Source organism: Panthera uncia, chromosome X (genome assembly GCF_023721935.1).
Source record: "Panthera uncia isolate 11264 chromosome X, Puncia_PCG_1.0, whole genome shotgun sequence".
NCBI lineage: Eukaryota > Metazoa > Chordata > Mammalia > Carnivora > Felidae > Panthera > Panthera uncia.
Window position 1 is genome coordinate 109,942,553 of NC_064817.1, and position 22,832 is coordinate 109,965,384.

General features: G+C 43.9%; 1 pseudogene; it reads left to right on the plus strand.

Moving 5' to 3' along the window:
- Positions 1-192: 192 nt before the first annotated feature.
- Positions 193-642, plus strand: LOC125932396 (ubiquitin-conjugating enzyme E2 variant 1-like; annotated as a pseudogene).
- The last annotated feature ends 22,190 nt before the right edge of the window (positions 643-22,832 follow it).

The following is a 22,832-nucleotide window of genomic DNA, read 5'->3' on the forward strand; positions in this document are numbered from 1 at the left end:
AGTACCTTCCTCAGAGGGATGATATGATTAATGAAGCCACTACATGTAAAGTGCTTAGAATAGTGCCTGGTATTCAACAAATATTCTCTATTTTGGTGAATAAACTGGTGGTTTTGAATAGAGTAGGTTCAGGATACAGATGAAATGAACGTTGGATTAAAAGACCCTAATGGAGAGCAACAGCAACACAAGATGGCAGCCACCATGGGCTCGGGAGTAAAGGTCCCTCGCAATTTTCGACTGTCGGAAGAACGGGAAGAAGGCCAGAAAGGAGTAGGGTCTAGAAGGTGATGAAGACCTGACACTTACAAGATGGACAGGGATGATAATTGGGCCTCCAAGAATAATCTATGAAAACCAAATATACAGCCTTAAAATAGAATGTGGACCGAAATACCCAGCAGCAACCCCCCCCCCCCGCCCCCCGCTTTGTAAGATTTGTAACAAAAATTAATATGGAGTTAATAGTTCTAATGAAGTGGTGGACCTAAGAGTCATATCAGTGCTAGCAAAATGGCAGAATTCACATAGCATCAAAGTCATCCTGCAAGAGCTCTGGCGCCTAATGATGTCAAAAGAAACCATGAAACTCCCTCAGCTGCCCCCCCACCCCCACCCCCAGGACAGTGTTACAGCAATTAATGAAAAAGAAACACTACAGCCCCTCCCCCTCCCCCAATTCGATTTAAGCGGTCTTCATTTTCCACAATAGTAAATTTTCTAGATATGTCTTGTAGACCTCAAAGTACTAGAAAGGAAGCTCCCATCCAAAGGCAATTTATCTTAAGATACTGTAAACAATACTGATTTTTTGTCCATGTAAAATGTAAGTTGTGCTATTAAAAAAAAAAGACCCTAATGGATCTAATGACAGCTACGTGACTAGTAAAATATACCAACACTGACCTACTGAGTACTGAATTTCATATACCTGTGCTAATTGCTAAATCATAGCATTACCTGGATTAATGTAATCTTCCAATAACCATATGGAATAAGCATGAGCATCTCCATTTCGTAAGCAGCGTAACACTGTGGGAATGTTATGGAACCTGGTCTGGATCACCCGGTGGAAGAACCGAGTGACACTCAGAGATCTTGGAAGGCAGGAGGTTGATTTCACACTGGCGGGCTCAGAGGCGATCACTCCCCAGAGGTCTGAGCCCCCAGCATAAGCAGAGGGAATAACTTCTGGTCTGCTGCTTCCGCATTCCGCGTTAGTAGTAATTTGGCCCGAGGCAAGCCGGGTAGGAAGAAGAACCCGGAAGGGAAGTCTTCGGTCAGGGACTGGAATTTCCCTATCAGTCCTGTCGGCCATCTTATAACAGATCTTTCCCTATCAGTAAAAATTCAGATCAAGAATCACATTTCCAGGGTTTGAATCATGGAATAGTACTTATCAGCTACCTGATCAGGGGCGGATCGTTTAAACATCCAAAGCTTCAGTTTCCCCATCTCTAAACTGGGGACCACTGAAGGCACAAGAGGCCTACATCATGGAATTATTGTGAGAATTAAATGAGCCATTGCATATTAAGGTCTCAGAATAAGCAGCAAGAGTGAGGGGTCCCCAGAGAAAGAAAGAGGAGACAGACACAGGTTCTAGAAAACAAAGAGAAGCCATCTTATCTCCCCACCCCACCCCCACCCCACCCCCGCCCCTATTTTCTGTGATCTGTGCCTCACCGGCTCTATTCGCCCTAGCACACTCTTTGCAGAACTTCCCTAGGAGGTGTTAGAACAAAGAAATGCAAAAACCTTAATAGTTAAGGATTTTAAGGGAACAAAGGGAATACAAAACCTAATTGTCTCTACCAGGCCAGGAAACAGCCTAACCAAATCAGAGACAATAAATCAAGGGGGAAACTCCCAGTGCGGTTTCAAAAGTAAAGACTGACTTAATGCACCGTCTTGGGTTGTTTTTGCAGGACTGAAACTGGGCCTCCTGTGTAGGGTTAATGAGGTTAAAACTGTCACCAGCAAGACCCCTCCCCCACTGAACCCCCTTCTTCACTGGAAAGCTAACCTTGTTTTAGAGGCAAACAACACAAAGCACTCCGTGGGCCCTGGATTCGTTTGCGCTCTAACCCCCTACTCACACCTGGGCAGATGGACCAGAGTTGCCTCTACCTCGTTATTATGTTGAAATATCCGCCCGAGGAGAAACACAAACCTCATTAACATAACATACAACCCTGATACCCACCCCTACAGATGATGACTCCGCTTTCTGAGAATTCATCCTAACCTGAAATAAAAGGGACTCACTCACTCTTGCACCGGGGAGTCATGGTTTGTGAGCTATTCCCACCCCCCCAACCCCACCCCCGAACTCCTTGTTTGCAGCAAAAGTAGTTTTCCTTTGTGTGACATCTCCACATGGTGTGGTCTCTACCTGTAACTCACTAAGGAGCGAACTCACATTAGTGCAGTTACATTGACACAGAAAAGATCAAGAATTCTTATCTGTTCTTACTGCTACTGGAATAGGTGATCATAAACACATTGTCCCGGGTCACAAATTCCCCTTTCAGTTTCAGTGAAGCTCCTCATCTATAAAAATAAGTGTGATCTCTGTACTATAAAGCTCTCCCTAAAAGGCGATTCCTGGATGGGCTGAGATAATCTGAAGGAAAATTTTATAGTTTTAAGTACATAGTTAGGGAATGGAAAAAACTGAAATTAATGAGATAAAAGGTCGAATCAAGAGGTAAGAAAAAATAACAAGGAACACAAAGCAAAAAAAGAAGGGGGTGATAAAAATAAAATTGAAAATGAAATATTACTAAAAACAATAGAAATGATCAACATCCTGAGTTGGTTATCTGAAAAGACAAATAAATGACAGAAATGAAAAAGAGGGCGTTAATAAGATACTGTAGAAATGTAAAGATAATAAAGGGACACCATGAACAATGGATGCCGATAAATTTGAAAATCAGACAGATTGATCGTGTTTGTAAGAATCTGCTTAAATTGATCCAGAATATACAGACTAAAGCACTAGAGAAACTGAATTAGTAGTCAAACAAATCTAAGTTCAAAATAAGCAGATTGCATGTTTTCTTTTCCACCTGGTTGATTTGAGATTATTTATGAGAGGAGGTGAAGTCTTTATCGCAGTGGTTTTCCAAGTGTTTTTATTCTCATTCCCCAAAAGAATTTCTAGGAACAACGCACCTCTTTGCACATTTCAAAAATGACTTTTTCTTTGTCTTATGTGTAAGTAGGTACGAGGGATACCATTTCCCACATATTGTTAATAAAACTATGAAACCATTATTTACTACTCACCATTATCTACTTTAAATATACATAGTTCCTGTTCTTCCTTGACATCATATATCCATTCTGTTGCCCAGATTTTTATCATAATATATGTTGGTGCCTGAGTATCTATAAATAAGTCACAGAAAACAAAACATACATTGAAATTAATTTTTTTTAAATGTTCTATAAACACAAGTCTCTATGTGTTATTTTTTTTCTTCTGGATTGATTTATAATTATAATTACCAGCATTAGATTTTGTTTAAGACAATATTAATATTAAATGTTTTGATAAAAATTATTAAACCTAAAATAAAACTTTATTGCAAATTCATCTCTTGATGCATTGGATGAGGATAGGCTCTTGATTAATTTACACATCTCTGAATTAATACTACTTTAAAAAAATTTTTTTAATGTTTATTTATTTTTGAGAGAGAGAGACAGACAGACAGAGCGTGAGTAGGGGAGGGGCAGAGAGGGAAACACAGAATCTGAAACAGGCTCCAGGCCCTGAGCTGTCAGCACAGAGCCCGACACGGGGCTGGAACTCACAAACTGTAAGATCATGACCTGAGCCGAAGTCAGTCGCTTAACCCACTGAGCCACCCAGGCGCCCTGAATTAATACTACTTTCTGGCAGAATGAGACACATGACAGCATCAGTTCTATCCTTCTGTTACATTTTTGTATATATAAGGGCTAAGAAGCTTTGCTCCATAAACAACTAGAAGGAGTTTGGTATAGCAAAGTCAGTCAATTCCCTAAAGTCTTTCTGAATTATATGCCCAAATCACTTAGTTATATTGCATCAAAAATTATATTTAATGATCTATCAGTAGGCAAGTTCTATTAAGTCCTCCTGACATCTCTTCTCAGGCAGATCAATTTCAGGAGAGAATACATATGGAGAGGATATGGAAATGGTACAGAGTGCCTATGTATTCCCAGGGGTATATTCACCCAAACTCAAAAATCACTGCTTTATTACACCATCTTAAAACGGGAAATTCCTCGGGGTGCCTGGGTGGCTCAGTCAGTTAAGGGTCCAACTCTCTGCCTTGGTTCAGGTCTTGATCTCACGTTGGGCTCCACGCTGGGCATGGAACCTACTTAAAAAACAAAACCCGGAAGTTCCTGTGACATAATTTTTTTTTTAATTAAAAAATGAAAAAAACCCCTAGAGCAAAAAATGTCAACATTTATTAATTTGGGATGTGAGTATATAGGTGTGTTTCTTCTAGTACTCTCTCTACTTTTCTGTGAATGTTAAGTAATTTCATGTAACATAAGTCATTCTAACTCGACAATGGTTGAAAGCACCTAATGAGAACATTTTGTTCGAGTCATGGTACAAGCCCCACCCGATGTCTAGCACATCTGTTTCCATTGTGGCATTTAGTTGCTTTGATTTCTCAGATTTCACTGTGAAGTTCAAGATGTTCTTTTTAAAATAGCCATTTAAAATCCACTGAAGAACATGTACGAGAAGACGGGGGTTTGTCAAACTTGAAAGCCCCAGATATGGCTTACATGGATGTCTGTTTAACTAGCCTCCACCGCACCCGCATCCACACACTCCAAAAATGCACCGTGTAGAGGGATCCCTGAGAACAGGATTATAGCCAACGTTTGATCATGAGGATATCTAGCCTATGAACTGATGGGGATTGGACAGGGGGTGGTAGGACTCTGAAACTCCTTAGCCTGAAGGCCGTGACATAAACAGTAAATACTAAGCTTGAGCACACACGGCTGACGGCCAAAGTCAAGCAGTGTTCATTGAGTAGTACAACACCAAGGCTCTGAAGATCATTGCAAGAGCAACCTGTTGGGGGAGGAAAAGTACAGACCGAAGTCTCCGATAACGTGAGTTCAAATTCTGGTTCTCCCGCTATGTGCTAGCGTAATGATCTTAAACGCATTGCTTAATCGACGCAAGCCTTGGTTTCACCGCATATAAACCGGGGGTTATAACACCTCTCTGAAAAGATTGCTGTGAGGATTAAATTAAATGAAAGGATTTAGTGGGTCCTGGTCAAGCCTAGCATGGAGTAAGCATTCACTCAAAACATGCTCCTTCCATTTTGGCATCTTCTAAAAGACACTTTGACACCATTTTAGATACTGGGGGTAGAGAAGATTAAATGAATGATACCTAGATTTTGGCATTGGAGAGCTCTGGGGGGGACACTCATATGGCTTAAGAGAGTACACTGGTTAAAGAGCACGGATATCTGTCTGGGTACAATTCCTGCCTCTGCCACTTTCTAGATGTATAAACATAGACAAACGACCTCACCTCTGTGCTAAGTCCCTCAACTGTAGACTGAATGTTCGTGTCTTCCTAAAATTCGTATGTTGAAACCTCATCCCTAATGTGATGGTATTAAGAGGTGGGATCTTTGGGAGGTGATTAGGTTATAAGAGGAGAGTCTTTTCGACTGGGATCAGTGCCCTTGTAAAGGAGGCCCCACAGAGCTCCCTAGCCCCTTCCACCCCATGAGGACACAGCAAGAAGCCAGCCGTCTATGAACCAGAAAGTATGTCCTCACCAGACACCCAATCTGCCAGTACCTTGATCTTGGACCTTCCAGACTCTAGAACTGTGGAGAATAAATGTCCCTGAAAGGGCGGGCCTACGCCGGCCGACTCCATCTTGTTCTGTGTTCTCCACCTTGAGTGACTATGTCCCCGACACGACCCCTTTTCCGGGAAAATCACAGAAACCTCAGACCGCGCCTCCTCCCCTCGAGTAACCTCCCGCTCACCCGTTCAAACTTCCTGATCAAAACACGCCCAGCGACCTGCGTAACAGGACTCCGACCCTTCCCCAGCCAATCGGCCGAGGCCACGACCCTTCCCCAGCCAATCGGCTGAGGCCACAGCCATTACCTCACCAACTGCCCCTAGACCCCTGTAAAACCTTTGTGCTTTTGAAACTCGCTCTCTCTCCCTGGTATCTCACCGCTGCGTCGGTGCAGGTAGGGGATTGAGCTCGAGCTAACTCGTATAAAGGTTCTTTTGCTTTTGCATCGGACTCGGCTCCCTAGTGGTCTTTGGGGATCACGAATTCTGGGCATAACATCCCTTGCTTTTAAGCCATCAAGACCAAAAGACAAGTGCCTTACTCACCGGAGTTTTGCAAGGATTAAAAAGGGCTAACCAACGTAAGGATTTAGCATTGTTCCTGGCACACAGTGAACATTCAGTGCTCGAAATTTTACACAAGTACGCACTCAGTTTTATTCAAGACTCTACTACCAACGAACCATGGCTACCTGGGTTTCCATTACAGCTGTGTCCCCCCAAAACTGCCGAATGGTTTAACTGACAACCAGGGTGGACGATCGTTCCTTTAGAGTCTTGCTTCTGCACAGACCAGCAACATCAGTGTTGTCTGAGAGCTTAAGAATGCATAATCTCCAGCCCCACTCCAGACCTACCACATCAGAATCTGCATTTTAACAAGATGCCCGGGGACGTCCCGTGCGTAGCACAGGTTGAGAAACGCTGATGTACACCTCCACCCACACTCTTGTCCCCGCTGTGAAATGCCTCACGGTCTGGTAGCAGGCAGAACTCCATCTAGTACTTTCAAGAAAGACTCCACTGTGACCTTGATCTCTTTTAGAAGTTCTCAGTGTCCTCTTTGGTCCGGCAAGCCCTCCCGGAACAGTGAGGTCTACTTCTGCTTCCCCTCCAGCACTGAGCACAGCACCTGTTAGCATAGTCTCTCCAACTAGATTATAAACTCCTTGAAGGCAAGGGCATGCTTTACGTTTCTTCTCTTTACCACCTTTTCCTTCAGCTGCTCCGTGTAAAGCATAGCAGGCATCCCTGGTGTCTCGATTCTGATCATTTCAACAGACTTTCTCAGAGGGAGAGATTCTCTAACTGCCATGGCTCAGGATAGCAGTTCAAAGGAGGCATAAGAAAGAGTGGCCAAAACGTGTCCCTGGTACTCCTGATTCCATTCCAGAAAGCTTCTTTCCTAACTGAGAAATGACCCTGACCGGGCTGAGTGTATCCTGGGACAGCCATACTGTCAGCCTGCCCTTAAAAGCCAGAAACCCTCACAATAACAACCCTGGAGGCAGCCCGTGCACCAGCAGCAGAGTAAGAAGAAAGACTAAATGATTTGGAAAAAAAATTCTCTTTTCTCTTTTTCTTTTCAGGTAAAAGAAGAAAGAAGAGAAGGGGGAGTAAGGTTAACCTTGGCAGAGCACCACACTAACTGCTTCATACAGATTATTATTTATCTAATTTGTTCCATTTTGATATGCGTTCTAACTTACAAAAATTTGCAAGAATAACACAAGGAATTTCTGTATACCTTTACCTAGATTCACCAACTGTTTACATTTTTCTCATGTGGATCATCATGTCTTCATTCATTCTCATTCTTGCTCTCTCTCCATATATATATATATATATATATATATATATATATATGTATGTATCCAGTTGACCCTTGAACAATGCAGGGGTTAAGGGCACCCACCCCCATGCAGTAAAAAATCTGCATATAACTTTTGACTTCCCCAAAAGTTAACTACTAATAGCCTACTATTCACCGGAAGCTTCGCCAATAACATAACAGTTGAGTAACACTTATTCTGCATGTTCTATCTATTACATGTACTCTATTCTTACAATAAAGTAAGCCAGGGAAAAGAAAATGCTATTAAGAAAATCATAAGGAAGAGAAAATACTTGTATAGTACTATACTGTATTTATTGAAAATATCCGTGTATACGTGGACCTGAGCAACTCAAACCCATGTTGTTCAAGGGTCAGCTATATATCGGTGTATACACACAGGCGTGCGCACATGCATGCGCATATAATTTCTTTTTCTGAACCACTGTAAGGTGGAAACACTGTGCCATGCCACTCCAAATATTACAATGTGTATTTCTTAAGAACAATGCCATTCTCTTTATTATTGGGGTAAAATATGCATAACATAAAGTTTACCATTTTAACTATTTTTAAGTGTACAATTCAGTAGAATCGAGCATGTGCACATTGTTGTGCAACCATCACCACTACCCATCTCCAGAACTTTCTCATCATTCCAAAACTGAAATCCTGTACTCATGAAACAACTCTCCCTTTCCCACTCCCCACCCCCGACATCCAACAACCACCTTCTGATTTCAGTCTCTATGAACTTGCCTACTCTAGGTACCTTGTATAAGGTACATGAGCTTGCACAGCGTTGCCCTTTTAGAACTGGCTTACTTCACTTAGCATAATAGCTTCAAGGTTGTAGCAGGTGTCAGAATTCCCTTCCTTTTTAAAGCTGAATAACATTCTATTGTATGGGTAGACCACATTTGTTTCTGCCTTCACCCCTGGAGGATATTTGGATTAAGTCCATCTTTTGGCTATTGTGAATAATATCACTATAAACTGGGTGTACAGATATCCGTTCAAGTCCCTGCTTTCAATTTATTTGGCCACACACCCAGAGGTGGAATTGCTCTATCACATGGTGATTGTATTTTGAAGTTCTTTTCAGAAACCATCAAACTATTCTCCATACGTTTTGCACCCTTCCACATTCCCATCAGGAGTGCACAAAAGTTCCAATTTCTCCACAAATTCGCCAACACTTGCTATTTTAACAATAGTTTACCTAATGGGTATGAAGTGGTGTCTCACTGTGGTTGTGATTTCTATACCCTAATAATAGTGATGCTGAGTGTCTTTTATATGCTTGTTGCCCATTTTTATATTTTCTTTGGAGAACTGTGTATTCAAGTCCTTTGACAATTTTTAATAAAGTTGTTTTGCTGTTGTTGAGTTGTAGGTTTTTTATATATGCGGCTGTGAACATCTACGATTTGCAAATATTTTTCCCCATTTTGTGGGTTGCGTTTTTACTCTATTCATAGCATTTCTTTGTTGCACAAAAGGTTTTAATGTTGATGACGTCCAATTTATTTTTTCTTTTGTTGCCCGTGCTTTGGATGTCATATATAAGAAATCATTGCCAAATCCATTTTCATGAAGCTCTTCTTCTATTTTGTTCTGAGAATCTTATAATTTTAGCTATCAGGTCTTTAATCCGCTTTGAGCTAATTTTTTAGATGACGTAAGGTAAGAGTCAAAGTTTGTTCTTTTACATGAGGGTATCAAGTTTTGCCAGGACCACTTGTTAAAAGACCACCTTTCCCCATTGCCCATTCTCCTGGCGGCACCTTCATCTTGAACTTTCAGTCTCCGTAAGTGTGAGAAAATAAATTTCTGTTGTTAAGGCCATCCAGTCTGTGATATTCTAGTCTGGTAGCCCTAGCAGACTTAAATACATTGGCTGCTTTTTTAAAATATTGAACCCCTTGTACTCCTTAGACAAATCTCAATTGTTCATGGTTTATAATCTTTTTAATATACTATTGGATTTCGTTTGCTAACGTTTTGTTGAGAATATTCATATCTATATTCGTGATGGATACTGATCTGTAGTTTTCCTTGCCTGAGATGTCTTTGTCTGGTTTTGATAGGGTAATGCTGGATTCAAAGAATGAGTTACGAAGTATTCACTCCTGTCATGTTTTAGAAGAGTTTGAGGATTGGTGATAATTCTTCTGTAAATTCATCAGTGAAGCCATCTGGTCCTGGGCTTTTCTTTGATGGGAGGTTTTTAATTACCAATTCAACTTCAGTTATGGATCTACTTAGGGTTTTCTATCTGTTCTTTTTTTTTAAGTTTATTTCTTTATTTTGAGAGAGAGAGAGAGAGACAGCATGAGTGGGGGGGGGGGTGAAGAGAGAGAGGGAAAGAGAGAGAATCCCAAGCAGGCTCTGTGCTGTCAGTGCAGAGTCCGACACAGAGCTTGAATCCACGAACCACGAGATCATGACCTGAGGCGAAATCAAGAGTCAGATGCTAACTAAGCCACCCAGGCACCCCAGATTTTTCTGTTTGTTCTTGACTCAGGTTTGCTACTTTGAATGTTTCTGGAAATTTATCCATTTCATGTAGGATATCTAGTTTGTTGGCATGCAACTGTTCATAGTATAGTCTCAAAATATTTTTATTTCTGTAAGTCAGTAGAAATGTCCTCAATCTCATGTCTGACTTTAGTAATTTGAATCTTCTCTAGCTAGAGGTTTGCCACCTTTGTTGATTCTTTTTTGAAGAGCCACCTTTTGGTTCTGTTGATTCTATTGTTTTTCTTTTCTTTAATTCTATCCTTTAATTTCTGCTCTAGATTCTATTATTTCCTTCCTTCTGCTGTGGGGTTTAGTTTGCTCTTATTTTCCTAGCTCTTTAAGGTATAAACACAGGTTACTGATTTAAAGTCTTTCTTCTTGTTTGTAGGAGTTTACAGCTATGAATTTCCCTCTGAGCACTGCTTTCACTGCATCTATTAAGTTTTCATATAATATCTTTTCATTTGCATTCATTTCAAAGTATTTTCTAATTATCCTTGTGACTTCTCTTCCTTCATCATTTTAATGCCCATAGGATGTATAGTGATGTCTTATCTTTCATTTCTGATAGCAGTATTTGCGTCCACTAGTTTTCTTATTTAGTCTGCCTAGAGACTTACTGATTTTACGGATCTTTTCAAAGAGCCTGCTTTTGGTCTGGCTCTCTGTATTAATTTCCTGTTTTAAATTCCATGCACTTTTGCTCTAATTTTCATACTTCTCTTGTTCTGAGTACTTTGGATTTAATTTACTTTTTTCCCCCCTAGTTTCTTAAAGTGGAAACTTAAATAATTGATTTTAGATCTTTCTTCTTTTCTAATATATACATTCAATGCTATCAGTTTTCCTGTAAGCACTGATTTGCTGCATCTGACAAATTTTCATTAGTTGTGTTTCCATTTTCATTGAATTCAGGATATTTTTAAGTTTCTCCTGAAATTTCTTTTCTGACCCATGTATTATTTAGAGTGTGTTGTTTAATCTTCATGCATTTTGGGATTTTCCAGTTATCTTTCTGTTAGCGAGTTCCAGATTAATTCCATTGTTGTCTGAGAGCAGACAGTGTGTGATTTTGTATTATTTTACATTTGTGAAGGTGTGTTTTATGGCCCAAAATGTGGTCTATCTTGTTGAATGTTCCATGCAAGCTTGAGAAGAATATGTATTCTGCTGTTATTGGGTGAAATAGTCCATAGATGTCAATTATATCCAGTTGATTGACAATGTTAAGTTCAACTCTGTCCTTACTGATTTTCTGCCTGTTGAATCTATCCTTTTCTGATAGAGGGATATTGAAGTCTTCAACCATGACAGCAGATTCATCTATTTCTTTGAAATTCTATTATTTTTGCCTTACACAGTTTGATGCTCTGTTGTTCTCCTTCCAGTAGCTGCTAAGCTACTGGTTTTCAAGGCTGCCATTGAGTTGGGGAGAGGAGGATGTAAAAACAGGAAGTTAATACATGAGAGGGTTTTTTTTTTTTCTCAATTAAAATGTTCCATGGATTATTGCAAGTCTTTGGTGAATTGCCAGAGTTGTAGAAAAGTTCATTTTGACAATTTTCCCTCTGGTTTTCCCTGCTTTCATGGAGGAGTATAATTTTGGAGGTCCTCACTCCTCCCTTCTGCAAGTGCTTTGCCCTTTCTAATGCTTTTTGGGTCTAGTCCCATATCATCTCTGTGACTTTGGGTTACCCTCGTTACTTCTCTGGGCTCTCTCCTTCTGTACGACATAGAAAGGGCTGAGGGTGTGAAGGCTAGACAATCTCAAGATCGTGTTTCTTACAAAGTCAATGCAGTTTAACTTTTCATCATGAAATATATCAATAGTCTCAATGATTCTAAGGTGTACTTATTTTTTCAATCTTAACATCATTGACATTGGCATGCGTACTTGATGGGTAAGACAGCATTGTTTCGTAGTTTAATTTTCAGCATTAAAAAAAAATTTTTTAATGGTACCTAAGAGAACACCTTACAAAAATGGTATCTTAGCTTTTATATAAGGCACATTAAATTAGTCCATTTCAGGAGGTTTTAAGGCACCTTAAATTCATAGCAAGCTGATTTAAGTTTTTTGACAAGGGTACCAGATAATATCCTACTTCTTCTCTGCAAGCCCAGGAACAAGGGTCTACTATTAGACTTCCTCAAACTCCCCCTTCTCTATAAACTTCAGAGTCTAGAAAAAGGAGTAAACTTCAACCTATTGATCTTTAATCCTAGGTCATTAGAACTGGCAGGAATCCTACAGAGCAATGTCCAACCTCCTCTTCGTGCACAATGGGACACCGAGTCCCAGATTCGCAAAAGGACATGTTAAGGTCATACAGAGATTTCGTGGCCAAGTGAGAGTTAGAGCCACTGTCTACGGTTCTCTACCAGACCAGGCTGCCTCTGTCACTCTCAGTTGAACATGTACCTGTATATCATTTTTCAAATCATTCTAAAGGCATTCTTCCCACCTTAATGGGCAGTTCGAATGGAGACAGGTATGCATTTTTAAAATCGATAAAACATGTTTCTATTTCTAGTAATGTGGTTTCCACTTGGATGTGCATAAAAATGCTAAGATGAGCCAGAGCCCTGTTTCACACCAGGTTCTCCTCTTCCCAGGCATCAGCCAGATCACTGTTGGTGAGAAACAATGAGCTAGCAGCAGCCTTTGTCAAACCTCAGTGGCAACCCAAATGTTTATAAGTCAACTGGGTCAGGAAATGCAGGTTTCAGCCTCAGCCCTGACAATAGTTAGCTGGCTGTGTGAACTGACGTCTTGGTTGGTGGGGCAACACTTGGTCTGAGGTTTCTGCAGCCAAAAATGGAGCAATCTGGAAGGCGATATTTTTAGGAGAGGCTGGATCAAATGCCAAACAGGGATTAAGAACCTTGAATAAGTATATAACCCTTGATGCAGAAATTCAGTTTCTAGGACTTTAGAAGATTATCATTATATATCACATTTTAAAATATATTGTATGTAATGTATATATATATTTATATAAATATATTTTTATTATATATTATTAATAAAATGAGGCATACAAAAATGTGTATATATATATATATATATATATATGGATGAGCACAGAAATACGCATTATAGTGAAGAACTGGAAATAATCTAATGTTCAACGTCATGATTAAGTAGATGATAGCTCCCCTTTACGGTGAAATGTTACACAGCCATTAAAAAATCACAATGAAACTGAAGTATGTATTTGTGGTCATGGAAAATTTTTCACAGTTGATCAAAAGGCAGGTTATAGAATACTACATGAACTATAATTCCATGTGTATAGATTAAAAATACATGTATCTCCCTATGTGCGTAGGAAAAAAAGACTGAAAGTGTGTTCAATAACTGTCAACCGTGATTTCCCATGGTTGGTGGAGTTAGCACTTTTCTTGTCAATTTGCTTGTCTATATGTCCTATGTCTTCCACAAAGACTATGTACGTTTTTTGAAAAATTCAAAAGCTTAATGCTTAATGAAAAGCAAGACGGACCATTTAAAGCAGAGGAGGCCCGGTAGCGGGGAGAAGAGGAGGAAAGAATCCATGAGGCTGAAACGATGGATCCTGGACAGAGAAATGCTGACCGGGGGACAGCAGGACTTAGCTGCTTCGGCTTTCTGGAAGGCTCCTGTGGAGGAACACAGAGATGGGTCCCCAGAGCTCAAGGGCCTGTATCCCAGAGCAAGGCACTGCCTTTGGCCCCCGTATCCACATACTTCTCCAAGCAACACCTAGCACAGTTCCCCAGTGAGCGGCCTGTAAATGTTTAATGACGGAAGCACGATAAATAGATCGGCGGCCATTAGTCACTCGTTAAGAAACAAATTTTTTACATAACACAGCTGAGGCAAAAACGGCATGATTTCAGGCAAATCTCCAAATTAATATTTCAGAAAGAAACACTTCACTCACAACATTCTGATGCTTTCAAGTAAATACATACACAAAGAGATTATCCACTCAGCTCTATTTCTGCAACCCCCCCTGAGTTTGGGGGAAGCTATGCCCCCAGGCCCAGCACACTGTAAAAGATTAATCACATGAAGATTACTTCTCATCTTTATGAAATGATTAAACCCGAGTTGGCGTTGAAAGGTCCGGAAGCAGTCAGCCTTAATCTAGTTCTCACTCTGGCACTGACCAGCCACAGGACGCTGAACACATCACGTCCAGCCACCCCGAGGTCTCCAGGTCTCCATCCGGACAGTCTATCTGTCCTCCTCCGAATCTAAGCGTAATGACTCCACAGGTGGATGAAAGCTACAACAAATCTCCGCGTCCCCTGTGAAAAATAAAGATTTTTGGATTCCTGCCCAAAGTCCTGTTTCCATTAGGGTTTCTGGTATCGACTGTGCAGAACTCCCTTCGCTCAATGGAATGATTCTGCTTGTGTTGACTCTCATGGGTCAGGGTCACCGCGAAAGGACTAGGAGGGACAGGTAGAACTCCAGAAAAGTCTCATTAAGACTGGTACTGAGGAGGGAAGACCCCTGTCCGGCCAGTAGTGCCTTCCGCACATTAGATTCCTCCTCAAAAATATCTCCTCCATGTTCCACCAATTTGAGAGACCCACCAGCTGGGGGTGATCGATGAGCTTGCAGATACATAGAAGCGATCGACCCATTGGTGTTCGCCGCTTTCAATCAGCTGTACATAGGGAGGAAATGGTCTTGTTCAAAGTTCTACGGATTCCTCTGGAGGAGGGAGAAAAGAGAGAAATAAAAGGAAGGATACATGAACCTGGAGAAAGGTGGTTATTCACTTAGCATATATCCGATTTCTCCTCCTCAGTGACTCCACTCTCCTTGGCTTGTTATACTTCCATCCTTTCCATCTGTATTATGGACACCCAGAAATTACCGTCTTCCTGCGTATTAGTGAGGGCGCATAAAACTCGCCTTTCGAACTCAAACTTCAGTGGCTTACCAAAATGGGGTTGTTGCCCATGTCGCAATCCAACGCAAGTCTTCCTGGTTGAGCAGGTCCCTAGTGTCATGCCGGACCTCCGCTCCGGGACTCTTCGGGAGTTCTCCCCGTCAGTCCGCTACATAAAAAAGGGAGTGAGGATCACATGAGTTGTTAAGGGCTAAGTCTGGACAAAGTTCACATCATTTCCACCTATATTTTGTGCAAAATAGTCACACGGCCACACCTTATCGCAGGGAAGCCTGGGAACTATCTTAAACCTCGTTCTAGAACGTGAACGTTGGTGAGCGCGAAGCATCTCTGCCACATCCTCCGAGGTCAAGTCCTCCATTCTTTGATTTTCAATTAAGAATGCAAATCACTAAGACCTTGGGAGGCAGTGGGTTTAATGGAAACAGAGCAGACTCTCGAGGGAGACACGTTCATTTTAAACCCCGGCCCTGCCATTTACCAAACTTGCGGCCTCGGAAAAAGAACTTGGCTAAGCCGTGGTTTTCTTGTTATTAAAATGGGTATAATAATGATACCTTTGCCACAGAGCTTCCGGGAAGGGCAAACAGTTTACGTAAAAGTGACTGGCATGAAACGTGGCAGAGAAAAGATGCCCAGTGGGGGGGGGGGGGTTCTCCTTTTTAAGATCCTGGCAAGCCAATTTCTAAATGTGAGGGCTGCTGCTATAGCCTGTCAGATGTCCCATCAGGCAAAGGCGAGCTAGGAGGCAACGAGATCAGACACTCACAGAGACTTGCAGCCCCCTGCAAAGGCTTTGGCTGTCAGTGTGAGTGAGCGGAGGAACCTCTGGGGGGTAATATTAGTACTTACCTCACGGGGTTGTTTGCAGGGTTCAATGAAATCACACATCAGTGCTTAGCCCCGCGCCTGGCACACGGGCATGAGCATTACTGTGAACGGCACTTGTATGATTCCTTCTTCTGAACAGAGGAAAGCGGTACCCGCCGAGTGAGGAGAAAGGGGAGAGAAACTGTGGCGTCCCTTCGGCCGGCCTCAGTTTTCTCAGCAGCGCGGGGGGGGGGGGGGGGGACACGGGGGTGCGACAGAGGACAGAGGTCTTGAGGTGAGTCAAACGGGCCTGTAATGCCGCCGCCGCGAATGCTGTCTTCCTCAGTCAGCCTCACTGGGGGATGTCTGAAGACAGAATGAGATCATGCCTGGAAAGTTCTCCGTGCTCCCGAGGAAAAAGATGTCCGGCACATTTACGTTGCTATTATTTTGAAAGCCAAAGGCCAGGCTTTGAAACGCAGGCAGCCTCTCTCCAGGATCTAGTTCTGTTTCCACAGCACACAAAGAAAAAAAGCCAACTGTTTATATGCGCTAGTATTTCTGGTAACTGAACTTATTAGTTTAAAAGGCAATATTTACAGAGCTCGCAGAATAGCATGCCTTCTGTCCGCGGGGACCTGTTTTAATTAAAGCTCTCTCTTTAAAATTCATTAATCAGTTCTAAGAGATTAGGAGCCCACGTATTAGATTTCAACACGTGAGCTCCACACAGTCCCTTCCGCAGGTGCGAGAGGCAATGATTTAAACAATTGTGAAGAGCTCTTCTTTTCATTTGATTTCAGTTTTATTTAAAGGCGTCGGCCGCCTAGCCTCAGGAATTTCATCTTTCTCCTTAGGCATGAGCAAGTCCGTTGCCCATTATGTAGACGCCTCATTGTTACCGTCGCCTGGGCGGAACGGGCCCGACTCTCCCAGGGAAGAAGGGATGGGAAAGTTGACTACTGGGAGACAAAATGTCACCACGCTCCCCTGCCACAAAAAGGCTCCGCTCTTATACCCCAGATCCCTGGCTGTGTGGGCAGGGGGATGGCTGGGAGAGCTCAGCGGGGGCGGCACACGGCGGCAGCGGTACCATAAGAATAACACTATTACTACAAAGTAGGGAGCACTTACTATGTGCTGGGTACACTCACTATGTGTTTTGAGCCCCATAGCAACCCTATGAGCCAGACGCGATGATCACCCTCATTTCACAGACGAGGGAACTGAGGCCCCGGAAGGCTGAGTCGCTTGCCAAAAGCCACCCAGAGAGTGGCAGGAAAGCTGGGTAGGAGGAACGGGATGGGCCTTGGGGTTCCATCAATGGCCACTTTCTCCACGTGAGCTCTTCCGGGTCATTTCCCTGAGCTTTGGTTGGCGCACATGTAAAACGGGCGTGACCAGGCCTACCTTACAGCAGGTGCGGCCAGAACACGAGCACAGCGCTTAGCACAGGGCCTGGCCCAGGGGACGGGCCGAGGCAGGCAAGCGAGTCATGCCATGAGACCGTGAGACAGGAGGCGGGGCATCCGATCCCCAGAAAGCGCGTCCCCCCACCCCCATGCCTCAACTACCTTCCTTGCAACCCCAACTGGGAGACGCGAGACAGAGGCAGGAGAAGATGGGACTCAAATCAGCTCCCGCTGGGGGGCAGAAGAAGCCTGGAGCAGGAGAGGCCGGGGCGGCAGATAACTAACAGCCCCTCTCCTCCCGGAAGCGGAACAGAGGCCTCATGGAAGGCACAGAGGTGGGCACTCCAGGTATAGGATGACAGCGCTGAACGATGAGACCAGGGAGGTGAGAGCTGGGCTCTGACACGAGCCCTGGCCCCTTCTCCCAGGAAAATAAGCCGGCACTGCCAGACGAAAGCACTGAGGGGGACCCTTGATGGCAGTCTCGCCCAACCTCTGCAATGTTCACGTGGTGATACCAAGGCCTCACGAGCGTGAGTCTATTTTACGTCCAGAGAGCAAGCTTGTACACCGGAGTCCAAGATGACTCTGCCACCTAACTAGCTGTCTGACCCTGACAAAATGACCTCACCTCTTTAGGCCTCTATCTCCCCATCCATAAAAAAAGAACTGTTCAAGGATTACACACGAGAACGGCTGTAAAACCCTGAATACGGTGCCCGGCACGTGCTGAGCATTCAATACAGAGGAGATCCTCCTTACCTTTCACCAACTCTCTGGATCTTTACCCCGTCACCACTGTCTTTGCTGTCCCTCACCCTGCCGCCCCTAAGCCACCCTTCAAAGCTATTCCCTATAACCCGTTACCTATGACATTTAGGCCCTCGCTGTTAACGCTCACACTGGTGAAGTGTCTGTTTCTGTGGGGCTCCGGAAGATGGAGGGCCTGTTTCAGCGTTCCTACTCTGAAAGCCCTTTGGGGACAACTGAGCCCCAGAAGGATTAGCTCTTGGAAGTCCCCTCTGGGCAAGTCTTCCTTAGCAGCGACGGCTTCTCCTGCTGGGACTACTGAGCGGGCCTCCCACAGGCTTGGCATTCAGGAGCAGGCTCCTAGAGCTGCCTCATTCACTGTCCCTGAGATAAGGCTGGCGCTTACCCTTGAACCAGACCCACCCCTTTGCCAGGCACTAAGACTACAGTGGTAAGCAAGAGGGACACAGTCTCTGCCCTCAGTGATCGGGAACGACACACCAGGGGCACCTGGGTGGCTCCGTCGGTTGAGCGTCCAACTCTTGATCTCAGCTCAAGCCATGATCTCACGGTTGGTGAGATCGAGCCCCGTGCCAGGCTCTGCCCTGACAGCGCAGAGCCTGCTTGGCATTCTCTCCCTCAAAAAAATAACATATAAATAAAAAACTTTAAAAAAAGAAACAACCCTCGACTGGGCAAGAAAAAACAATAAAAGTGATGAGAGCTACTCACTTACCTATTTAACCAGCATGAATGAATTCAGGAACACCTTTTAAAAAGCCCTTTCAGGGAAGGTCTGAAATCCAGAAATCTTTTTTTTTTTTTTTTTTTTTTTTTTTGGTGAAATCTCCCAGTTTTAAAATATTAGATCAAAACCAAAACTGTTTCAACACTAGTAGGACCAAACGAATCGCACGCAGCAAATCTAGTCCAGACAGTCTGGCAGCTTCTATATGGGCCTCTAAGTACAGAACCTGACAATCCGTCGTCAGTCAACAACCCCTAAGTTGGGACTGCTTGCTGTCGCCAGGCATTGAGCTAGAGTAGAGGCTAAACAGCTGACTGTTCCCATGTGCTCTTTTCTTCTGGTACTTTAAGGACGTCATTTAAATCTTTGACTCACGTGGAATTGACTTCAGTATAGTATGCGAAGATCTAAGTTAATTGCTTTTCCACAGGGGTAGCCAGTTGACCCGTCCCAATATGGATAAATCCTGTTTTTAAAATACCAACTTGATCATATTAGTAACTTCCTCTATATGTTGGGTGGCTTCCTGTAATTTCTACATTATATGCCTATTCATGCACCATAGTCTTAATTATTTTAGCTGCATAATAGATTGAGAATACATGTAAATATCCGATAGGGTTACCTCTGCTCTTTGCGTTTCTTTTTCAAATTTTTCCCGGATAATCGTTTGAGCACATATTTTGTGTCGGGTCCTGTGCTCAGGGTTAGAAATATGTTGGCGATTCAAAAGCAGACACCGTCCCTGGCCATATGGTGCTTATAAACTACTGGAGGGGACTGTATAATTGTAATTATATACTTCTTGTTGTAATTACTTGCTTGATGTCTAGGTGATGGAAAGAAAGAGAACAGGTTGCTAATAGAGCAGATAATGGGGGCCCGACCCAGCTTGGATGATCACAGAGGTTTCCCTGAGGAAGTAACATTTGGTCTGAGCTCTGAAAGATGCAGTTATCTAGGCAAAGGCAGTAGGAGACAGGGAGGTGGGTGGGAGAAACCATTAGAAGGAGAGGAGACACTGGGGAGGGCCCCAAGAAAGGAAAGCACATGCCAGTTTAAGGAGTTGAGACACTGTCTACTCTAGGGTGGGTCGGGCGGTAATCAGCAAAGGGAAGAATGGTACAAAAGGCAGGGATGAGGTTCATGGGCACAGGTCACACAAGGCTTTGGTCTGTGATAAGGAGTTTCGATTCTCTTTTAGGGGCAGTGTGGGGGCTGTTGATGGATTTTAATTTTTTTTTAATGTTTATTTTTGAGAGACAGAGCACGAGCAGGGGGAGGCAGAGAGAGAGAGAGAGAGACAGAGACAGAGAGAGAGAGAGACAGAGTGTTGGCAGGGGGCAGAGAGAGAGGGAGACACAGAATCCGAAGCAGGCTCCGGGCCCCGAGCTGTCCGCACAGAGCCCGACGCGGGGCTCGAACTCACGAGTCGTGAGATCATGACCTGAGCCGAGATCAAGAGTCAGACGCTTAACCGACTCAGCCACCCAGGCGCCCCTGTTGATGGATTCTAAACCAGGAAGTGACATGATCTGAATTCTGTTTTCAAGAGATCTGGCTGCTGTGAGGAGAATGGACCCTTGGAAGGCAGGACAAAAGAGCAGTGCCGGGGCCAGCTAGGATGTCCAGGGAGAGATGCTGGTAGCTTAGAACAGGAGGGTGGTGAGAGGGAATGAGGACCTGGATGTAGAGTGTGGGGGAAAGGGAGCCATTGGGAAGGGCTCCTCCTTTTCAGGCTCCCTCACCGCTCACCATGGGGCCAGCAGGGGCTGCTCACTCACAGGGCAGAGCAAGTGCACAGCAGGTGGGAAGGATGGCGAGTGCACTTGGAGACGCGCCGAATGCAGGCGCCCTGGAGGCCAGGCAGTGGGCAGTGGGATATATGAACCTGGAGCTCAGAGGAAAAGAGACAGAAATCTGTATTCCGCCAGCTCCGTGTAGAGGTGGTAACGGAAGCCACGGGGTAGACGGGTCCACCAGGGGGTCGTGGAAAGTGAGCACAGAGGACCGAGGGCAAGTCTGACGAGCTCCTAGAGTTACAGGTCAGCTCGAGGAGAAACTAAGGAGACTGAGAAACACTAGCCAGAATGAAAGCCAGGAAAATGAATGCGTCAAGGAGAGTGTGAGCGACAGAAGCTTCTGGGACAGATGTCAAGTTAGATGAGGACTGAAAAATATCCATCAGACACAGTGACACGGAGGTAACTGGGAAGGATGAAGTCCCAGCCCTGCTCCTCCCATTCTCCCCATTGGATGAGAGGTATTCTTTCTTTTTGTTTTTTAAATATTTATTTTGAGAGCGCGCACGCATGCACATAAGCGAGCGTGAGCAGGGAGGAGGGGGGGGGGGGGCGGAAGGGCAGAGAGACAGGAAAGAGAGAATCCCAAATCCCAAGAAGACTCCGTGCTGTCAACACAGCCCCTGACATGGAGCTGGATCTCATGTCCGCGGCACCATGACCTGAGCGGAAACCAAGAGTCAACGCTCAATCGACTGGGCCACCCAGGCCCCGCTTGAGAGGCTGACTGGCATTACGTTGCACAACAAGACCTCAAATTTTTCACCTGTCCTGTGCCCTTTTCCCAGGCCACCCGTGTGTTGAGGAGAACTCCACGGGCCAAGCAGGACCTCTCTCAGTAGAGCTCATCTGGTCCTTCAGGTCTCTGGCGAGCTCCAGACCAACTGGTGCTGTGGGTATCATTTTTGTAACTGCCACTTAGCCCTAATTTGGTCCTCATGCTGGCTTTGTATCATTTCCCTTTTATTGAAGGCTAATAGTCATGCATTAGCCACAATTTATTCTGACAATCACTTTTGAAGGGCTCAGCAATGATAGTACTTTTCAATCATATACTATAAAACGTGTTTTTTGAAGCTACTATGATTACATGATTATATAAATAAGCGAATGAGCAAATTATCCAAGGCTAAATGCTATTAGACCCCAAGAAGCCCATTTACTCTTTATTACTCCAGGTACCCTCCTTTTCAGGTAACTTCCAATCACCTTCCTCGCCCCTGTATGAATACACACAAATTAGAGCACAAGGCTGGTTTACCATAGCGGCAGACAAAAATTTTCAGGTCCGTCTTAGGTAGGAAATTTGATAATGCTGACGTCACTGAGAAGTGGACAGTTGTTTAAAACCACATAGGTTCATAATTAAATAAACCAAATGCAGGATCACAATTCGTTTCGAGATGAGTTGTTTTCTTACACAGGAAAGCGGCGCATAACCATGGGTGGGTCTACTTCGTACCGTACCAATCAGTCCGTTAACATCTCCTTTGAGGCTCCTCGTCAAGTTCAGTTTCGAAGATGTCATTAGTGACTGCTTAACGTTAAGACAGAATGGTTCCCTCTTCCTCTCTAGTCATGTTTGAATTTATTAGGAATGTAATTATTATCCACCCAGTTTGGCATCTCAGAAATACCCTACGGTTACGGGGAAGGAAGAGGAGACCAAAGGTGATACGTGCATATTAATGTATTGTTCACCTGTGGCTCTGGAGGATCCTTTGGGGAATTGTGCCCATTTCCAGACTATAGGCCCCACTCCCAAACCTCGGGAATATACCCTCTAGGTCAGCCCGGGCACTTCCCACCAACAACTTTTTAGCTCAATTTATAAGTAACTTTAAAAAGCAATTACTACTCGGCACTGCCCTCACAACAATGGACGTGGTCTCCATTCCCTTTTCTGGGGCCCAGTCTGTGACCTCAGATAAGGATCTGCTTCTAGAAGTCTTCCTTCTCACTGTCTGCTCTCCCAGGTTCTGAGTTTTGCTGGTCTGTGCCCTTGTAATCTCTAGGTATCTTCTAGAAGGCTCTCTCCTTTTAAGAAAGAGGACACCGGCACTGGGATCACCAGCCCATGTGTAATGTCTCCTCAGGAAACAAGGCAAAACTTTCTGGTTTTGATTGATTGCTTTCCTTCCTTCCTTCCTTCCTTCCTTCCTTCCTTCCTTCCTTCCTTCCTTC